Source organism: Dama dama, chromosome 8 (assembly GCF_033118175.1).
Source record: "Dama dama isolate Ldn47 chromosome 8, ASM3311817v1, whole genome shotgun sequence".
In the NCBI taxonomy this organism is placed as follows: Eukaryota; Metazoa; Chordata; class Mammalia; order Artiodactyla; family Cervidae; genus Dama; species Dama dama.
This window is the reverse complement of record NC_083688.1, coordinates 6,823,089-6,843,382: the sequence shown is the minus strand read 5'-3', so window position 1 is coordinate 6,843,382 and position 20,294 is coordinate 6,823,089.

Here is a 20,294-nt window from a genome sequence, read left to right as displayed (position 1 = left end):
GAAATACACATACAGTATTTGGAGGAAAGGGGTCACATATCTGCAGTTAACTATCAAATGATTCAGAAAAAAAGTGTCCAATTAGAGGGAAAATGATAAAGCAAGCGTGGTAAATTTAAGATTTGAAGACTCAAGATGAAGGATACGTGGGACTTCTTGCAACTTCTCTGTAACTCTGAAATTGTCCAAATAGAGAAAATAACTTGAGGGAAACATGTGCTTGGGAAGATACATAAAAGCTTATCCTCGACAACCCCGTCTCATTCCCTCCTGCCACAATTTTTCTCCAGCTGCATCATTTGACAGCAGTACCCACACGTGGTGATGAGGAGTAGCTAATTAATACCAATATACCATGCCTGGTGGTAGCAGGTCACTCAACCTTCAACCTTTGTGGAGGCAAATTCTATTGCTCTTCCATTTTACAGATGGGCCAACAGGGCACACAGAGGTTCAATAACGTTTATAGACACTATTTAAGCCAGGAGGTCTGACCCCAGGGTCCTGTCCTGTTCTAGGAGCTAATGAACGAAGGCAGGGCCACAAGCTGCTCCAGGCTTCCCCAGTTTATGCCTTTTCCTCCCCATGACCTCAGCTCTCTGGGTCTTGCCCCAGTGAGGTCCCAAGGAGGAAGGCAGAAGGGCAGAATTAGACCCAGTCCCCCTCTTTTTCCTCCTTGTGTGAGGCATCCAGGTCAATAGAAACGGAGGCCAAAAAACTTGTGTTTTATTCCTGTGCCTGAAACTCATCCATAAAAACAAGACCGAGTTAGCAAGAGCAGGTTTAGCACAGTTCAGGCATGAGAAGGGCAAGTTCAAGTCTTCTCCTTGAGCCACTCTTCCCGGGTGCAGCCCTGCCTGGCCGCCCCTGGCCTGGAGAGGTTGGGTGGCCACTGCCTCTCACTTCTTTGCAGGTTTATGGTCACTGTGGTGACTCTGCCTTCTAGTAGCTGCTTTTTCTCCATGGCTATGATGACTGTGACGGCCGCAGTCTGCCTCATGTCCTGCGTGGCAAATTGACCTAGGATACAGGACGTGGAGAAATTGTGGGAAGCACTCCCAGCAGACAAGGGATGGGGACAATGGCACAGCGGAGTCATGTGAGCAAATAAGTGATAGTTGGAGTTGCACAGGGGCTTCCTAGGTGCCCCTAGTGGTACAGAACCCGCCTGCCCATGCAGGAGACGTAAGAGACACGGGGTCGATCCCTGGGTCGGGAAGATCCCCTGGAGGAGGGCATGGCAACCCACACCCGCATCTTGCCTGGAGAATCCCGGGGACAAGGGAGCCTGGAGGGCTGCAGTCCATGGGGTCACAAAGAGTCGGAGACGACTGAAGCAACTTAGTACGCGCGCACAGAGTTGTACATACAAGCTCATTTAATTCTCCCGACAACTCACAGTAGAGCTCATTGTCTCCATTTCATAGGTGGGAAAACAGGCAGAGAAATTCAAGTTTACTTGGCTATAACGGTTGGAAACCCAGAAGCCTCAGCACTCATAGTCTTCATTACTCGAGTCTCCTGCTTCCACGAGTAAAAGACACAGGGAAAGCTTGCTTTTGAGGCATCCACCACCCAACTGTTCGAATGCCTCCAGCCTCCAGGCTCCTAGCATATGCTCTGTGCTCATCACAACCTGGGGGATGGATTGCATTTACATTTCATGGTGAATCTGGCAGTTGCTTCTCTTGGGGGTTCTTGATTTCTCCCTCACCTTCATGTGGTGGAGGGCAAGGCTTTGGCAGCTGGCTTCAAGTCTCATAGAGTTTTTGGCAGGTGGAGAAACTAATGCAGCATTGCAAGAGTCAGGTGGCAGCCTCTGTGGCCCACTTCTAAAATTAGCCGTTGGATTGTCCACCTGAAGCTGTCACATTTCTTTCTTAATATATATTTATTTTATTGAAGTGCAGTTGATTTACAATGTTTCAGATGCACAGCAAGGTGATTCAGTCATACCTATACAGATACATTATTTTTGAAATTATTTTCCATTCTAGATTATTACGAGACTATAGTTCCCTGTGCTATACAGTGAACCTTTGTTGCTTGTTGCATATTTATTTTTTTTAATTAGAAATCTAACATTCTATTTGTACCAAATCAAACAATTGGAAACAAAATGTCATAAATTTTTTAGCTGGGCAAAAATTCACAAGTTTGCTAAAATATGTATATCACACATATTATTTATACATGGAGCTTCTCCCGTGGCTCAGTGGTAAAGAATCCACCTGCAACGCAGGAGAGTGGTAGGAGACACCGGATCGATTCCTGGATCAGGAAGATCCCCTAGAGAAGAAAATGGCAACCAACTCCAGTATTCTTGCCTGGAAAATACCATGGACAGGAAGAGCCTGGTGGGTTACTGTCCTTGGGGTTGCAAAAGAGTCAGACACCACTTAGCGATTAAACAACAACTTTTGTTGCTGCTTTTCTACTATGCTTGATAAAGGCTGGAGAAAGAACATGAAAAAAAAAAAGGAAGAAGAAGAGATGGAGAAATTGGAAAACAAACTAAATGAAATGGGAGTGCTGAATATGAAGTAGAAAAAGTGAAACAAACTAGATAAGAGGAAATGACCATCATAAAGTCCAGTTGTTTTTAAACATGACTGCTCATTAGAAATGTATCTGGAGCTCTGGAGGGAAAAAAAAGCAATAGCTGAGCATTTGCATTTTTCAAAAATATTTCAAGATAATTCTGATATGCATCTGGATTTTAAAAAATGATTATGAGAAGGAAATGGCAACCCACTCCAGTATTCTTGCCTGGAAAATCCTATAGATGGAGGAGCTTGGCGGGCTACAGTCCATGGGGTCACAAGAGTCAGACACGACTTAGTGACTAAACCACCAAAATGATTTTGTTCATTAAATTTCTGAGCACTGGAATAAAAGCAGGGGGAATGCTCTAATGAAATGTGGAAGAATGTTTTTGTAAATCTAATACAGCTAAAATGCACATTTTTTTCAATGGAAAAGATTAGAATTGGATTATGCTATAAAATAAAAGCTCTTATTGACATAAAAAAGTGATTGAGTTTTTCTATTAAATCATAGTTTGTTCTATTATTTTTCTGTTGACCAATCATGATACAATGATATTAAGTGAGTAATCATTATATAATCACAATAGAAACTATCACATTGTTAATCAGCTAGACTCCAACATAAAATAAAAAGTTAAAAAGAAACCCGTAAGAAAAAAAATAGCCATTTTAAGATCACTCCCTTCTCTGATAACTGGGAGACCCTGAGGGCAGGGGCGTGTTTATTTGTAAATATCTAACACTTAGCACAGAGCCTAGCACAGAGTACGAATTGCCTACTCGCTATGGTTTGAGTCCAGAAAGTTCTAGAGGTTCAAGACCAGCCATGCATAAGATACCTGGGGGATCTAAGCAGTTGGAGAACCTGAGCCTCTGGGTTTAATAGGCTCCATCAGTGGTTCTGGTGATACACTAGGTTTGAAATCCACTGCATCAGAGAGTCGGGGAAGGGAAAAAAGTCCCTACTCATCTCTTTATGGTCCACCTCCTCCGGGTCAGTGCTTCTCGGACCTTGATGTGCACCCCAGTTGCCTGGAGATCTTGTTAAAATGAAGATTTGAATTCAGCAAGTCTGGATGGAGCCTGAGATTCTGCATGTCTAACCAAGTCTCGGGGGATTCTCACGCTGCTGGTGCACGGACCTCGCTTGGAGTTAGCAAGGCTCTAAAGTGGCCTCTGCCTCCCTGTGTGACACTAGGCAGGCTGCTTTCCCTTTCTGGGCCCTTCTAACCTGGCACACAGATCCTCTGACCAGGGTCTGCTTGCTGGCTCAGGTGTGACATGTTGGTCAACCAGCTCCTTGGAGCCGGGAGGAGGAGAGGGCAGTCTGGGTAGTCAGTTGCTGCTGGAGCTTGTCCAGGGGTGGGCACTCAGGGTAGCTTCCCACACACACGGGCTTGCTCAGAACCATCTGGATGATGCCTGCCTCCCTAGACTTCAGGGCTTTGGGCTTGTCCTCTGGTTTCATGCCCGAGCGCCAGTCAAGCTTCTCTCTCTGCTCTGCAGACTTGCAGGTGGTGTGGCAGACCAGAATGGATGAGCAGCAAGCTGCAGTGCTGCCAGGGTGGCTAAGGATGATCACCCGGAACCAGGGAGAAGGCGGTGGGTGGGATGGCGGATAAGGAGGGCAGCAGCCAAGCATACTTCAAAGGAGGTGGCTCTTGCCAGCTAAGGGGTCAGCTGCCTTGGACACATGGTAAGTTATAGTGAATGTTTATGGGGTGCACCAAGTTCTGTGCAAAGCAAAACTCATTCATTCCAGTTTAATTTTCACAGCAGGGAGTCCAAGAAACCCCAGATTTCTTATCCAGGATGTGGCAGAGCTGAGGATAAATGGCATCTACTAGTGACAGATAGTGTTATGTGTACTGCTCCTCCTCACCTTTTAGAAAAAGGAATTATAATAATTGCAGCTATCTAACTTGTTAGGTGGCCCCAGGCCAGCTGTTTTATACGTCACCTCATTTAGTAAATCCCGAGATCACTGCAAGGTAGTCCTAGTCATAGTCCATGCGTAAGAAAGAGTGTTCTAGACATTGCATTAAGAAAGGGCTTCAGGGACTTTCCTGGTGGTCCAATGGTTAAGAATCCACCTGCCAATACAGGGGACATGGGTTCAATCCCTGGTCTGGGAAGATCTCACAAGCTGTGAGGCAGGGGCAGCTACAGGGGCTTGTCTGTAGGGCGGGCAGGGGGCTTGATGGAGTCTAGGGCTTCTAGTAGCATTGTGCCTACCACGTTCCCTTGCTTCCTAGTAATCTTCCAGTCTCTGAACCAGGGCATCTGGAAAAGCCACCAAAGGTGCAGCTTACTCAGCCCTGAGAAAGCCTGTCCTAGGTACCAGCCTGTACTTAACATGGGACTTCAAGCAATTTCTTTATACATTCTGAGCCTGGGCTTCCTTAGCTATGAAACGGCAATATCAGTGTCTATTTGCAGACCAGTGTAAAGACACAAAAGATCACAATCAGTCCAAGTGCAATACTTGACACATACTATGCACCCACTAAATAGTGGCAGTTACTCTAAATCTCAGAGGCATTGCCCCTGAGTTGAGCCCATACATTTTAGCAAGCAGAGATTCCTAGAATCTGAATAGCCCTTTGATCTCATTCCTTGTGCTCATTACGCAGATGGGAAAACTGAGGTCCAAAGAAGAGAAAGGACTTGTTAACACTCAGCAAAGTTAAGTAAGCATCGGGGATTTCCCTCGTGGTCCAGTGGTTCAGAATTCACCTTCCAATACGGGGGCTGTTCAATCCCTGGTCAGGGAACTAAAATCTCACATGTTTCGTGGCCAAAAAACCAAAACATAAACAACAGAAGCAATATTGTAAGAAATTCATAAAGACTTTAAAAGTGGTCCATGTCAAAAAAACTTCTAAAAAAGTTAATCAGGATAAGAAGAAGAACAAGTGTCAAGTACTGTAAAACTCAGACCTTCTAAAGACTAAGATGTTCTCCAACCAAGGTACCCCAAAGAAGGTGCTGCAGTGTCTGAAGACCAAGGAAGCTGACTTATAAGCAAGGGTGCATTACTGATGAAAGACCTTCCCAGAAGATGACTTTCAGTATGACAGTGCATTGTATGCATGCCTTTGAAGCAGACATTATATTTACTCCTCTAAAAACCCTACTCAAAGCTCATCAGAGACATCACCTTTGCTCTCAAAGATGTATCAGTTAACTGGAAATCCAGGACAGAGGACACACAGAAAGAGTCAAGGTGGTTGATATTAAGGGTCAGGTGGGCTGACCACGAGCTGGCCAGCACTTGGGCCTTATCGATTGGGTAGACAATTGGAATCCTGATGAAGTGCCTCCTTTTCAGCTATTGGTCCTTGAGTAATCCTCTAGGCTTCCAAACCTCAGTATCCCGTCTGTATCAATTAAACACCAGCCCCCGCTGCAGCACTATACAGAGGTAGGTTCCCTGGTCCTGAGATCACACACAGCAAGCTCTGTGAACGGTCACTCTCAGTTCTCAGTGATACTCTCAGAAGGGGGAAGAGGTGACATCTGCATGGGTGAAAGGGTTGGGAAAAGTGATCAGGAAAGGTTTTGGAGGAGAAGGTTCCGGTCAGAAGCCTTCTTCCATGGAGGAGAAGCAGAGCTGGGCAACACAGGAGCCACAAAGAACGATAAGCCTCGCGGACTCAAAAATTAGTGACCTGAGGAAGGGAGCTACCATTTCTATCAGTAACTCAGAGGGTTGAGCTTCCCTGATGGCTCAGATAGTAAAGAATCTGCCTTCAGTGCAGGAGACCTGGGTTCAATCCCTGGGTTGGGAAGATCCACTGGAGAAGGGAATGGCTACCCATTCCAATATTCTTGCCTGGAGAATCCCCTGGACAGAGGAGCCTGGTGGGCTACCGTCCATGGGGTTGCAAAGAGTTGGACATGACTAAGCACAAGAACAAGAACAAGAGTGTTGGGGAGAGGGGAGAGATAAGAGGCTTTGAAAAGATTTAATAAGCAATTTTATATAAATAATTCAAACTTTTTAAAAAATTCCTTCTCTTTCTAAAGGGGATAACTGAGGGTAGAAGTACGTTGCCAAAGGACCAATAACTGGCAGATGGCTAAACCAGGATAATGAAGTCAACTCCTCATCGAACACCACCCTCCTCAATGAAGACAAACTCTTCAATCAACTGATGAACTTGGCAACTCACTTGGCTCTGTGCCAACTCACAGACCTGCACAACCAGCCTATGAGATTGGCATCATCCCCATCTTAAAGTGGGGGAAACCAAGGTCTCCAATGTAACAGATAGTTCTTGAGAGCTGAGTCTAAATTCCGAGCCTACTAATCTAGTCCACTCATTGTTGTTGCTCAGTCATGTCCTACTCTTTGCGATCCCATGGACTATAGCCCACCAGGCTCCTCTGTCCATGGAGTTTTCCAGGCAAGAATACTGGAGTGGGTTCCCAGTTCCTACTTTATGGGATCTTCCTGCCCCAGTGATTGAACCCACAGCATCTTGCATCTCTTGCGTTGGCAGGTGGATTCCATCTAGCCCACTGACTGCGTGCTTTGCGCTTTGCTCTTTTGATATCTAGAACATGGTAGGTGCCTCAGTAGGACATAAGCATGAAACTCTTATCTCACTAGCCAAAATGTGTGGGGACTCAGGCATCAAGAGCTTCAGATTTGTCATTTTAGACGGCTCTCTCTTGGCCACTGTTGCACTCATACCTTGTCCCCTCACCTTTTAGATTTTTCTGGCACTTGTCCTCATCCATGATATTATCACTTACCTCCACTATCACTTACCACACAGTCGCGCGCACACACACACAGGTCCCGAAGACTGCGAATGCCTTGAGCTTCTTTTTCTTTACTGTGGTACCCTCAGCACCAAGGACAGTTCCTGGCGCGCAAAAGTTCAAATACCATCTAAAGGAACACGTTGCCAATGGCAGTTCTAATCTTTCTCAAGGACCATTGGGCAGGATATGTCAGAAGACTCCAAAATAATGCCTACCCACTCTGTTTCATTAGGAGCTTATTCTAACCAAGTTATTGAGGACACATGCAAAAATTTATTTACCAAAATGCTTACAGAAATTTTTAATAAAGTTAGAAACCATATTCCTATAAGAGTGTGACCTTGGGCTATCCTAAACTCTAAACTGTGTCCTAGTTTTCTTATTTCACATGCGAGTAAAGTGCCTTCTTCATGGGGTTCTGTGTGTGTAAAGAGCTTAGTCTGGTATCGATCACATAGTCATTTCTTCAATCATTCATCACCATTTTCATTTCATAATGGATAAGACTAAACAAACTAGAGCACTTTGAGATTCAATACAAAACACTCATTAGCTATTGAGATTGAGATTCAATATAGAGCACTCATTAGCTCTTAAACATGTGTAAATGGCAAGGACATTTTATTTAGTTAGCTTTGGCTGCGCTGGGTCTTCATTGCTTTGCAGGGGCTTTCTCTACTGGCAGCAAGCAGGAAGCTGTTCTCTCCTGGCTACTCTTGTCATATTCCACAGCCTCTAGGCACATGGGCCTCAGCAGTCTCAGTGTGCAGGTTTAGCTGCTCTGAAGCATGTGATATCCTCCTGGACCAGGGATCGAATCCAAGTCCCCTGCATTGGTAGACAGATTCTTATCCTCCACACCACCAGGGAAGTTCCTGCAAGCACATTTTTAAAGTAAAAAGTGTTATAAAATAGTATGTTTAGTGTGAGTGCCACTGTGAATATCTAGAAAGAACTGCATGAAAACTAGTTTATCTGTAGTGAAAGTGAAAGTCGCTCAGTCGTGTCCGACTCTTTGCAACCCCTGGACTATGAATTCTCCAGGTCAGAATACTGGAGTGGACAGCCTTTCCCTTCTTCAGGGGATCTTACCAACCCAGGGATCAAACCCAGGTCTCCTGCATTGCAGGCAGATTCTTTACTGTCTGAGCCACAAAGGAAGCCCAGGAATACTGGAGTGGGTAGCCTGTCCCTTCTCCAGAGGATCTTCCTGACCCAGGAATCGAACTGGGGTTTCCTGCATTGCAGGCGGATTCTTTACCAACTGAGCTATGAGGGAAGCCAAAGGGATTTGCAGTTTATGTTCCATATCTGCTGCAATGAAGAGTAGGCCCTGCTCCTTGCAACTAGAGAAAGTCCACGTGCAGCAAAGAAAGCCCAGCACAGCCAAAAATAAATAAATAAATAAAATACATAGAAATGAGCTCTCGTTCACAAAGATACTTTCATTCTTTTTCTTGAAACATCTATCCCTCATTGGCTTCTGTTTTCTTATGTTTGATGGAAATTGAAGCATAGAAAAATACTCCCTAACTGTGAAGACAACTTCAAGAACAGGATGAAAGGAGAATAAAATGTCACAAGACTGTGTACTCTAGGTGTTACACCTGGTTCTTCAAGGTGTTTAAACTTTCATAAAATCATTATTTGGGCCAAACTCAGACCTTGTGAGCATTGAATTTGGCCTGTGGGTCCCAGTTTTTGGCCTCTGTTTGGGTTTTCTACTTTGGACCTTTTATTTCCCATCAGAGACTTCAACCAGGTGGGGGAGATGGACATGTCAAGGAGGAGACAGGAGGGGAGGGAAAGGCCTCACCTGGGGGTGGAGAAGACTCTTGAGAGTCCCTTGGACTGAAAGGAGATCCAACCAGTCCATCCTAAAGGAGATCAGTCCTGGGTGTTCATTGGAAGGACTGATGCTGAAGCTGAAACTCCAATATTTTGGCCACCTGATGTGAAGAAATGACTCATTTGAAAACACCCTGATGCTGGGAAAGATTGAGGGCAGGAGGAGAAGGAGATGACAGAGGATGAGATGGTGGGATGGCATCACCGACTCAACGGACGTGAGTTTGAGCAAGCTCCGGGAGTTGATGATGGACAGGGAAGCCTGGCATGCCGCAGTTCACAGGGTGGACACGACTGAGTGACTGAAGTGAACTGGGGTTGATATCCAACAGGCTCACCAAGAAAACAGAAAGGTCAAGGTCAAGGTCATGGAGAGAAAGAACCAGACGCAGTACTGGTGACAGACTCACAGCCACAACCAGCACGGAGGAGCCTAGCCCTCCTGGGGGACAAGCTCCATCAGGGTGATCCTGTCCAGAATGAGGCACTCTCTTCTCTCCCCTCTTTCAGTTCCCCTCCCCCATCCTTCCCCTGCCCTCCCCCCTTTTCCATCTTCTCTGGTTCCCGCTCACCTTCCCTCTTCTGCAGGGGTCAGGAAGCATTGGACGTAAGCTCAGATGTGGCACTGTCCAGCAGGGGGACCTTGGGCATGCCACTCTGCCTCAGCTTGCACCCACAGAGAGTGGGGACTGTGATGGAGCCTCCCTCACTGAGAACTTGACCTTGACCTTGAACTTGATCCATGGTGTCAGCAGACCTGAGTTCTGATTTCAGTTCTGTCATTGGCTGGCTGGGGCGACAAACCACATACCTCTGAACCTCTTTCCTTCTTTATTAAAAAAAAAAAAGAATGTTTTTTAATATGACTAGAGATTGGACTAGATAATACAGGAATCTCTTTCAAGCACTGACCTTCTGGGGTCAATTCTGCAAGCTCTGAATTCAGTTTCCAGTCACCCCCGCCCAATCTCTCGGAGAACTTGCGCTCCACAGCTGGCCCAGTCTTCCCCGGCCTGTACAAAGCAGCTTTGATGAACTCATTTGCCCTTCAGCAGTGAATCACTGTATTTCTCAAGGGAGAACATCTGATTGGGATCTGAGATTGGAGTCGGCACCTGGTTTTGGAATTTAGGCTCAGTGAGTGAATCTGCACTCAGTTGAGACTCTAACGGGGAGAAGCAGTTGGTGGCCATGGTGGCAGAGAAAGCCAATCTCAGGGGAAGGAGGGAGAGAAACAGAGGAGGCTATACAGCAGGCCTATAGGGAGAAGCAGAGGAAAGAATCTCCATTTCAAGCTCTTGGGATCCATGAGACACCCCTGAGTCTTTATAATGGATTCTCCTTTTCTATTCAGCTCCGGTTAATTTCTGTTCCTTGTCACCAAAGTTTTCTAACCCTTCTAGGTTGAAGTGCAGAGGTTTGGTTTATTATTTTTCAGAAAAGCTGACTATGTTTTCAGTAGATAAAAACAGAAAGCTTGGCCTTCCCTGGTGGTCCAGCGGTTAAGACTCCGCACCTGGACCTGCAGGGGGCGCAAGTCAATCCCTGGCTGTGCGATGCCGAGTCACTCAGTCGTGTCCGACCCGTTGCAACCCGATGGACTGTAGCCCGCCAGACTCCTTTGTTCATGGGATTCTCCAGGCAAAAATATTGGTGAAGGTTGCCATGCCCTCCTCCAGGGGATCTTCCTAACCCAGGGATTGAATCCAGGTCTCCCACCTTGCAGGCAGATTCTTTATCATCTGAGGCACCAGGAAAGCCCAAGAATACTGGAGTGGGTAGCCTATCATTTCTCTGGGGGAATCTTCCTGACCCAGGAATCGAACCAGGGTCTCTTGAATTGTAGGCGGATCCTTTACCAACTGAGCTATCAGGGAAGCCCCCAGTCCATCCTTGCTTAGGGAACCAAGATCCCACATGCCTTGTGGTGTTGCAAAAAAAAAAGAGAGAGAGAGAAAACCAAACAAAGATGTACGCACTCCATAAGAACAAATTGAAAGGAAAGCAATCATCAGTTATTAATTTGACAGATGCTTCTTTAGCAGCTATACTGTGCCAAGCATTGTGTCCAATGCCTTATATGCACACTTTACCTCCTCTAATCTTCACCACTACCCTTGAGAAGTGGGTCATGTTTTCCCCACTTCAGAGGGTATTGAGGCACAGAGAGGTTAAGGGACTCCTGCAAGGACACACAGCTGGGGAGGAGCAGAGACGCAGTGAGTCAGGGCTTTGCTGAGATGACAAGAAGCTGGGTCTTACCTGGGTCAGCACAACTCAAGAGTGAGGTGATCTCCTGGGTGGGGAACCATTTGGCCCAGGGGGTGTAGCAAGCCGGAAAGATCACACCCTCTCATGACTCAGTTATTCTGGCTACAAGAGAACGTCGCAGTCTTTCCAGTTTGAAGGAGGGAGGGATAGATTGGAGAGGAAATTCTTCCAAATAAAAAGTGCTTGGCATCTCTCAGTATCTCTTCTTTTCCATCTTCTCAAGATTTCTCTTATAAAAAGCCTTCCTGGGTTGGGCAAAAACGATTGCTCCCCTAGCTCCATGGAGGAGGTTAGAGTGAGTAGGAGAGGAACAGGCAATACTCAAGTCAGGTTGGAATCAAGCATTTACTCTGCAGTTGCATCTTTTTTTTTTTTTTTTTTTCTTTTTTGGCCACAGTGTGAGGCATGCAGGTTCTTAGTTCCATGACCAGGGATTGAATCTGGGCCCTGTGAGTGAGAGTCCTAACAACTGGACCACGAAGGAACTCCCTGCATCTCCTTTATATACAAAGATTTCTCTTAAATCAATTAAAAACAGGCTCTGTCAATGGCCAAGAAACCAAGAAAGGATAGTCAACATTTCTAAGAATCAAAGAAATGCAAACTAAAGCAACATACCATTTTTACTTTCTGCGTTTTCAAGCATTAGAAAAACTGTAAAGATCATCACTGGAGAAAGATGTGGGGAGACAGGCACTGCCATGCTTTCTTGGTGGGAATTTCAACTGACAAAATACTCTGCGTTTTGAGAATATGCCTCTGAAGCCCTAGGGTATGCATCCTTTTGACTCAGTGATTCAATTCTAGGTGTTTATCAAAAGGAAATATAATCACAGGGGTATTCTTTCTAGAATTATTTACAATAGTGGGAGGGTCTCTGGGTTGGGCTGAGGCTGCTAGGGTGCTTGGGGCATCCACGGGGCTTGGGATAGCTGCTATTGATAAACGGAGGTGAAATATTTTCATAGTTTGCTAACTGGTTCTGCCATGTTGCCCATCTGTAATGCCAGTTTTAAAAACTAATTTTTTTTAAAGGTTTGTCTCTGCTTCTCATAAAATTGGACTTGGGAGCTGGGGGTTTGGTTCTTGTTCTACTTGAGCACAGGTCTGGGGGTCTGACTGTGCCATTGCTCTGATGGGAGATGGCATGCATGTTTGGGTATTCCAGGGTTTTAAGACTTTCTCAATTTTAATTTTCAATATTATTGTTGTTGTTTAGTCACTAAGTCATGTCCCACTCTTTTGCAATCCTGAAGACTGTAGCCCGCCAGGCTCCTCTGTCCTTGGAATTTCCCAGGCAAGAATACTGGGGTGGGTTGCCATTTCTTTCTCCAAGGGATTTTCCCAGCCCAGAGATCGAAACCGAATCTCCTGCTTGGCAGGCAGATTCTTTACCACTGAGCCAACAGGGAAGTCCCATTTTCAGGATGGCAGGTACTAAAAAGAAATAATCCACATAAACCAAAGGTCTGTAGGGTCCTTGACAATGCTCCCAAGACCAAAGAGTCTGAGAATCACTAATCCACACAGTTGGGTGTCAGGGCCACTTTCAAGATCTAAAAGACGGGGTGCGAGGTATGTATGGGTTACCCAGCCTCACCAGCCAATGAGGAAGAAAGCCTGCATTTATATCTTAGCTGTCTGACCTCTGAGTCCTCTCTCTCTCGCTCCTTACCTGGAAGATCCCCTTTCAATACAACAGAATGACTCAGGTCTGTGGTTCTCCTGGTGGGGACCCAGGTGACTTCCCGCAGCATCCTAGCTCCTGGCCCAGGGCCCAGCCCTAACTGGGAGAGCAATGAATGTTTGTTGACTGAGTGGGTAAGTAAGTCAGTAAGTAAATTCCAAGTATCTCTAATTGAAATTCTCCCTGGGAGTGAAAGGTTAGCCAAATTCTCTCCTTACAACCTCAGCCCTGCTCCTCCAAGCCCTCTTCTTTGGCCTCAAACTTTCTGCGTAGCCATGAAGGACGAGAGACTAGCAGAGGCTTTGGACAGAGGGCTAAGCAGAATAAGTTCTGTACTTGTGGAGGTCTTCAACTATGATGGCAGGCAGGAGAGGCCCAAAATATGCAGTGACATGAGTGACAAGTCTTACTGATAAGAGGGGGAGCATGGAAGGAGTTGTAGGGACAGGGAGGAGGGGTCCTCCTCTGCTGCTCACGGGTGGGGGAGGTCAGAGATAATTCACTTCTAAGCTGGACTGAAAGTAGAGCAGGGGTTGGCCAGACGCAGGGGTGGAGAAGGCCGTTTCCAGCAGAGGAGGAGCCTGTTGGAAGACCCAGAGGAGAGAGAGCTTGTGGAGTCCCAGAGACAGGAAGGAAGGTGGTCTGGAGACTTCCCTGGTGGTCCAGTGGCTAAGACGCCATGCTCCCCATGCAGGGGGCTGGGGTTCGATCCCTGGTCGGGGAACTAGATCCCACACTCCGAGACTTGAGATTCCGTATGCCACAATGAAGATCCAACATCCTGAGTGCTGCAACCAAGACTCAGGTGCGGCCAAACAGATAAATACAAATATTCAAAAGGAGAAGAAGATGACCCAGAGAAGCGTGTCCTGCCCATGCAAGGTCACGGACACCATGACCAGAGCTCAGACAGAGGGGAGCTGTATCAGCTCAGAATGCCGTAACAAGACACACCAGACTCATTAACTTAAACAGTAGAAATTGGTTTGCTTCCAGCTCTGGAGGCCCAAGTCCAAGATCAAGGTGGCACTGATCAGTGTCAGGTGAGGCTCTATCCCTGGATTGGGGGCGGCCAGCATCTCCCTGGTCTTCACGTGGCCTTTTCTCTATGCTTGCGCTGGGGAGTGGGCAGAGGCAACGTCTCCCGTGTCTCTGTTGGATCAGGGAACTCACCCTTATGACTTCATTTAATCTGTGTTACCTCCTAAAGGTCCTATTTTCAAATACAGTCACGTTGGGAGGTTAAAGCTTTAACACATGAAATTGGGGAGGGCAGAGAGGGCTCAAAATTCAGTTCACATGTGTCTATGTGTGTGCTCAATCATGTCCGACTCTTTGTGACCCCATGCACTGTAGCCCACCAGACTCCTCTGTCCATGGGATTTCCCAGGAAAGAATACTGGAGCGGGTTGCCAGTTCCTCCTCCAGGGGATCTTCCCGAACTAGAGATCGAACCCGCGTCTTTTGCGTCTCCTGCATTGGCAGGCAGATTCTTTACCACGGTGCCGCCAACTCAGTTCACAGCAGACAGCGTTGAAGGTGTGAGTAGGGAGGTGTTAGGGTCAGACTGGCCCTCAGGGAGCTGTCTGTGGCTACAGAGGAGAGGATGGGTCCACAGCAGGGGAGACTTGAAGCTGTTTGAATGGGCGCTCTTGCCCACAGGTGAAAAGTGCTGCTTGGATCAGAGGGATGGCATTTGGGATAAGAAGGGCAGCCTTTCGGTGAACTTGAATCTGTCGGGGTGGGGCTTGGGAGGGGTGAGACCAAGGATGGTTGGTTTCCAGCCCGGGTGATGGGTGGCTGCAGGGCCAACTTCACTGTCTTGCGACGGGCACACTCCATACTCACAAGGGCCCAGGGCTGGTTCAGTGCCCTGATGCCACAGTCCTGAGGGTATTAACAATTTTTCAAACAAGAGGCTCTGCATTTTCATTTTGCACTGGGCCCTGCCAATGAGGTAGCCTGTCTGTATGGGTTGGGTTCATGGACCAAGATGGGGAGTCTGGAGGAGGAGGAGTTTGGGGAGAAAGATGGAGATTTCACCTCCTACCAATGTTCACAAGCTTTCCAGTCTTTTCTGCAGGCTTGCTTTTCCTGGGCAGTAGGGAGAGATGGGCAGTGTTCTCTGGGTGGGGGTTGGGGGGTGGGGGGCTTTCTCCTGTAGAGACCTTTCTCCTGTGGGGTTGCCTGGCTAGGGGGAAGCCTCTCTTTCCGTCCTCCATCTGGGAGGCCTTGTCCGTGTCCTCCAAAGGGATCCTCCAGGCTCTCTCTTCTTTCTCACCAGGCACCTCTTCTCCCCACGATCGCTGAACGGGAACAGGGCAGGAGCTGGCCCTGCAGTCCCAGGAAGACACCTGTTCACCCTGTGACCTCTCTTGTGAGATGGCCGGATGACATCAGCTTATCTCTGCCAAGCAGCCTCTCCTAATCCACGTGCTGGCGTGTGTGTATTTCGTTGCTGAGTCGTGTCTGACTCTGTGTGACCTCAGGAACTGTAGCCCGCTAGGCTCCTCTGTCCTTGGAATTTTCCAGGCAAGAATACTGGAGTGGGTTGCCGTTTCTTCCTCTAGGGGATCTTCCCGACCTAGAAATCAAACTCACGTCTTTTGCGTCTCTTGCATTGGCGGGCAGATTCTTCGCCCCTGAGCCACCTGGGAAGCCCCTCCTAATCCACACCCCACCGCTACTAGCAGTTGAGGGCAAGGGCTTCAGAGCCTGTGAGTGTGCAAATCAGGTACTGAATTTAATTCCCTCAGGACCTTTGAGAGCCTCAGTGGCCTTATCTGTGATATCAGAGGAGAGTGAGAAAGAAACACTCGTGGTGCTGGGACAATACCGCAGACTGGGACCGTCCCATGTAACGGGGACATGCGGTCTCTCTCCTTATATGTGAAATGAGATGAAGCAGAGCCAGGCACAGAAGCCAGGGTGCGCTGAGAGCCCAGTGAACAGCACCTGTTGTCATTTCTACCCTCTGTGCTCATTCCCAACCCATGTTCAGATCTCATTTGCTCATCGATCAATTACTGACCACCCACCACGTGTCGGGCGTGCCGTGCTGGTGCCTCTGATGTGACGTTGTATTGCTTATTCATCTATTCAGCCAGCATTTCGTGAGCAGCTCTTAGGTGCCAGGCCCTGGGCTAGGTTCTGGGGAACACGAGTGACACCCCTGGCCCAGCTGGGGCTTGCAGGCTTGTAGGGTGTAGAGGGCTGACTAGCATCTCCCCCTAAATTCATGCCCACCGGAAACCTCAGAATGTGACCTTATTTGGGTCTTTGCAGATATAATTAAAATAAGGATGGAGATGAGATCACACTGGGTTGCTGTGTGCTGTGCCGCCTTTAGTGGCTCAGTCGTGTCCAACTCTCTGCGACCCCGTGGACTGTAGCCCGTCAGGCTCCTCTGTTCATGGGATTCTCCAGGCAAGAATACTGGAGTGGGTAGCCTTTCCCTTCTCCAGGGGATCTTCCCAACCCAGAGATCAAACCCAGGTCTCCCACATTGCAGGCGGATTCTTTACCGTCTGAGCCACCTGGGAAGCCCAAGAATACTGGAGTGGTTAGCCTATCCCTTCTCCAGAGGAACTTCCTGACCCAGGAATCAAACCAGGATCTCCTTCATTGCAGGTGGATTCTTTACCAGCTGAGCTACCAGGGAAGCTCCAGACTGGATTGGGGGGTGGTGCCTAAACCCAATAAGAATGTTCTTGTAAAACAAAACACAACTCAGAAGGGCACAGAGAAAAAGGTCTCGTGGAAGCAACAGAGACCAGATAGCAGTCACCTTCCCAGGGACACCAAGGGTTCTGCCAGAAGTCACCAGAAGCCAGGAGAGGGGCATGGAATGGGAACTGACTCTGCCAACACCTTGATTTTGGACTTCTGACCTCCAGAACTACGAGAGAATAAACTTATGTTGTTTTAAAGCACCAAGTTTGTGGTACTTCCCTAAGATAGGAAAATAATACATAGGGGATACTGGTGCTTCCCACGTGGATAACTAAAGAATTACCCAGTAGTAACTACCTGTGGGAGAGGCAGTGACTGGGAGGGGTGGGAAAGAGAAGACTCTAGGGTGGGGTGCTGGTCATGCTTACCATGTTTGTTTCTTCGTCTGGGCTTAGGCCATGCTGGTGTGTTTATTTTGCGTCTATGCACTGAGCTGTATGCTTAGGATTTGTGTTCTCTCGTGTGTGTTTATTATACTTAAGAAAAAGTTAAAAAGATAAATTGCACAGATTGACACATAATTCTATAAACACTTTGAAACAAAACTCCAGGGTTATTGGAGACACTGGCTTTCTTCCCATGTTCCCTGGTTTGGGATGCTCCTGGGAGTTTAACACAAAACTGTGAACTTTGCCTTGAAGTTTGGGGGAGGAAAACTGTGTAAATAATTCAGCTTTGTTTATTCATTATGTCTGATCCACTGAGTTCCTTCCTCTCTTCTGGGATTCCATCTCTAAGATTTGCTTGTTGCTTTTTTTTTTTTAAGTATGTGTTTTACACGTACTCATTGTAGTAATAACAACTACTCACATTTATTGACCACTTTGTTTCAGGCACCTAACAGATATTACTTCATTTCACTCTCACTACAATCCTATGGGGAACTTCCCAGGTGGTTCAGTGGTGAAGGATCCGCCTGCCAGTGTAGGACACCCAGGAGATGCGGGTTCGATCCCTGGGTCGGAAAATGGCAACCCACTTCAGTATTCTTCCCTAGGAGGTCCCACGGACAGAAGAGCCTGGTGGGCTACAGTCCACGGGGTTGCAAAGAGTCGGGCACGACTGAGCAACAGAGCACGTGTGCACATGCGCGCGTGGGTGCGCACGCATGCACGCACGCACACACAGTCCTATGGGGAATTTTTTTTGTATCCCAATTTATAGAAAATAAAGTAGAGGCTCAGAGAAGTATAGGAGCCTGCCCAAGTCCACACAGCTGGTTTTTCAGCCTTGCCCGGTAAGGACTGCCATGAGCTGCAAAGTCAAGAGCCCTGATTCCTGTGAACATGCTCACACCACCCCCTCCCCCTCTTTATGTCCAGTTTTACTGCCTACTTTCTGCTCTGAGCCTCCCACGGGGTTTCATGCCCCTTGCCTTTGCACACGCTCTTCTCTCTCTCTGGAGTGTTCTTTCTCCTTCCTGGCCGAGCAAACTCCTGTTCATCCTTCAAGACCCTGTTCAGCTTACATTCATTCTCTTTGAGCCAGCCATCCAGCTTCCAGTCGAATCTGTCCTCAGGTGTATCTTTCCCTCCTCTGTGCCTTGTAGAAGCACTGTTGTGGAACCCACCACTTGCTAGTGTGGATTTTCATGTGTCTGTCTCACTGAGAGATGGAGAGACAGACTGAGAGCTCTCTGTGGCCTCCTTTTCTCTTTTAATATTTACTTGTCTGCACCAGGTCTTAGTTGCAGTGTGCGTGATCTTCAGTCCTGGCAGGCAAACTCTATAAGTCGTGGCAGGTGGGATCTAGTTCCCTGACCGGGGATCGAACCTGGAGCCCGCTGTACTGGGAGTGTGGAGTCTTAGCCTCTGGACCACCAGGGAAGTCTCTGTGGCCTCCCATTCCATCACAGCACAGGGCCTGGCACCTGTGAGCGATCAAAAAATGCTGAGCTGAACCAACTGCAGCAAGTGTAAGATGCTGATCCTCCCTCATGACACAGCAAAGGGAAAGAGGCTGCTGACCAGATAATACAAGTATGTGGCAGCATGGTTAGGGACACCCGCTCTGTAGCCAGACTGTCTGGGTTCAAATCCCAGCTCCAACCCTTATACCAGCTCTATGCCCTGCTGTGCCCGAGATGCCTCTTCTTTACGACAAAACAGGCACAGTCTTGTGTGAGGATTAAGGGATTAATGCTGGTGAAGTGTGAAGCATATAGCTGGCACACAGGAAGTGCGATAAAGATTAGGTATTCATCTTGTGAATTCATCCACTGCCTTCTCGCCACAGTCATTTTCTCCCTAAGCATTCCTTCCAGATCAGGTATGGGAGTGGGGGCTGGGGGGAGTCATCTATTTCTATTGCCACTGTTCCCAGGGATGCTGCAGTTGACAGTCTCAAGAACAGTACCTGGCCAGGTGCTGGTGGGGTAGCCTGGCCCATGGCCCCAGGATGGACTGCTGAACCTCCTCGGTTTCCCCAGGAAGGGGGTGGGCAAAGGGGCCCAGCCATCTGGGGTGGGGGGAGTGAGAAGGGGGACCCGCTTCTTGCCTTCTCCAGGCTTTCCTTCCCAGCAGCCTTTCAGGGAAGCCAGCCCAGCGCAGAGGCGCTGTCTCAGGGCCCTCAGATGCGTCCCACCCCTTGCTACTCCAGGAGAGGCCTTTGCAGAGGGGACTGTAAGTGTCCTGGGGGCTCCCAGCTACCCCGTGGCACCAGTGCAGCCTGGGTCTCCTTGCCGCACACCCTCACAACACACCTGGCCTTCCCAGCCTGTGCCCAAACCCACTGACTTCATTCATTCACTCACTTTTTCAGCAAGGGTTTACCTGATGCCAGGACCACATGTGAGGTTTTGTGTAAAGTGCTGGGGAAACAGCAGGAGTCAAGATCATTACCTTGACCCTCACAGGCTGGAGAAGAGGGTGGAAAGATGGATATGAAGCAGACCCCGTGGAAGCTGGCTTGATAAAACTCCAGTGAACTCACTCGAGGATTAACCACCACCATCCATTCTCTCAGTAAAAGCCATAGCCTGGAGCTCAGGAGACACTGAGCGTTCAAGGCCAGTGGGTCTCTCTGCTATCCATCCCACATGTCTAGTTTTATCTAGAGTTTTGTTACCTGCCCATTACCAATCCCCACTGAGTCAAAGGCAGATTTGTATTTACTGATTTAAATATAAAGAGTTAAATATAAGAGTTATGACCAACCTAGACAGCATATTAAAAAGCAGAGACATTACTTTGCCAACAAAGGTCTGTCTAGTCTAAAGCTATGGTTTTTCCAGTAGTCATGTATGGATGTGAGAGTTGGACTATAAAGAAAGCTGGGCGCCGAAGAATTGATGCTTTTGAACTGTGGTGCTGGAGAAGACTCTTGAGAGTCCCTTGGACACCAAGGAGATCCAACCAGTCCATCCTAAAGGAGATCAGTCCTGGGTGTTCACGGAAGGACTGATGCTGAAGCTGAAACTCCAATACTTTGGCCAC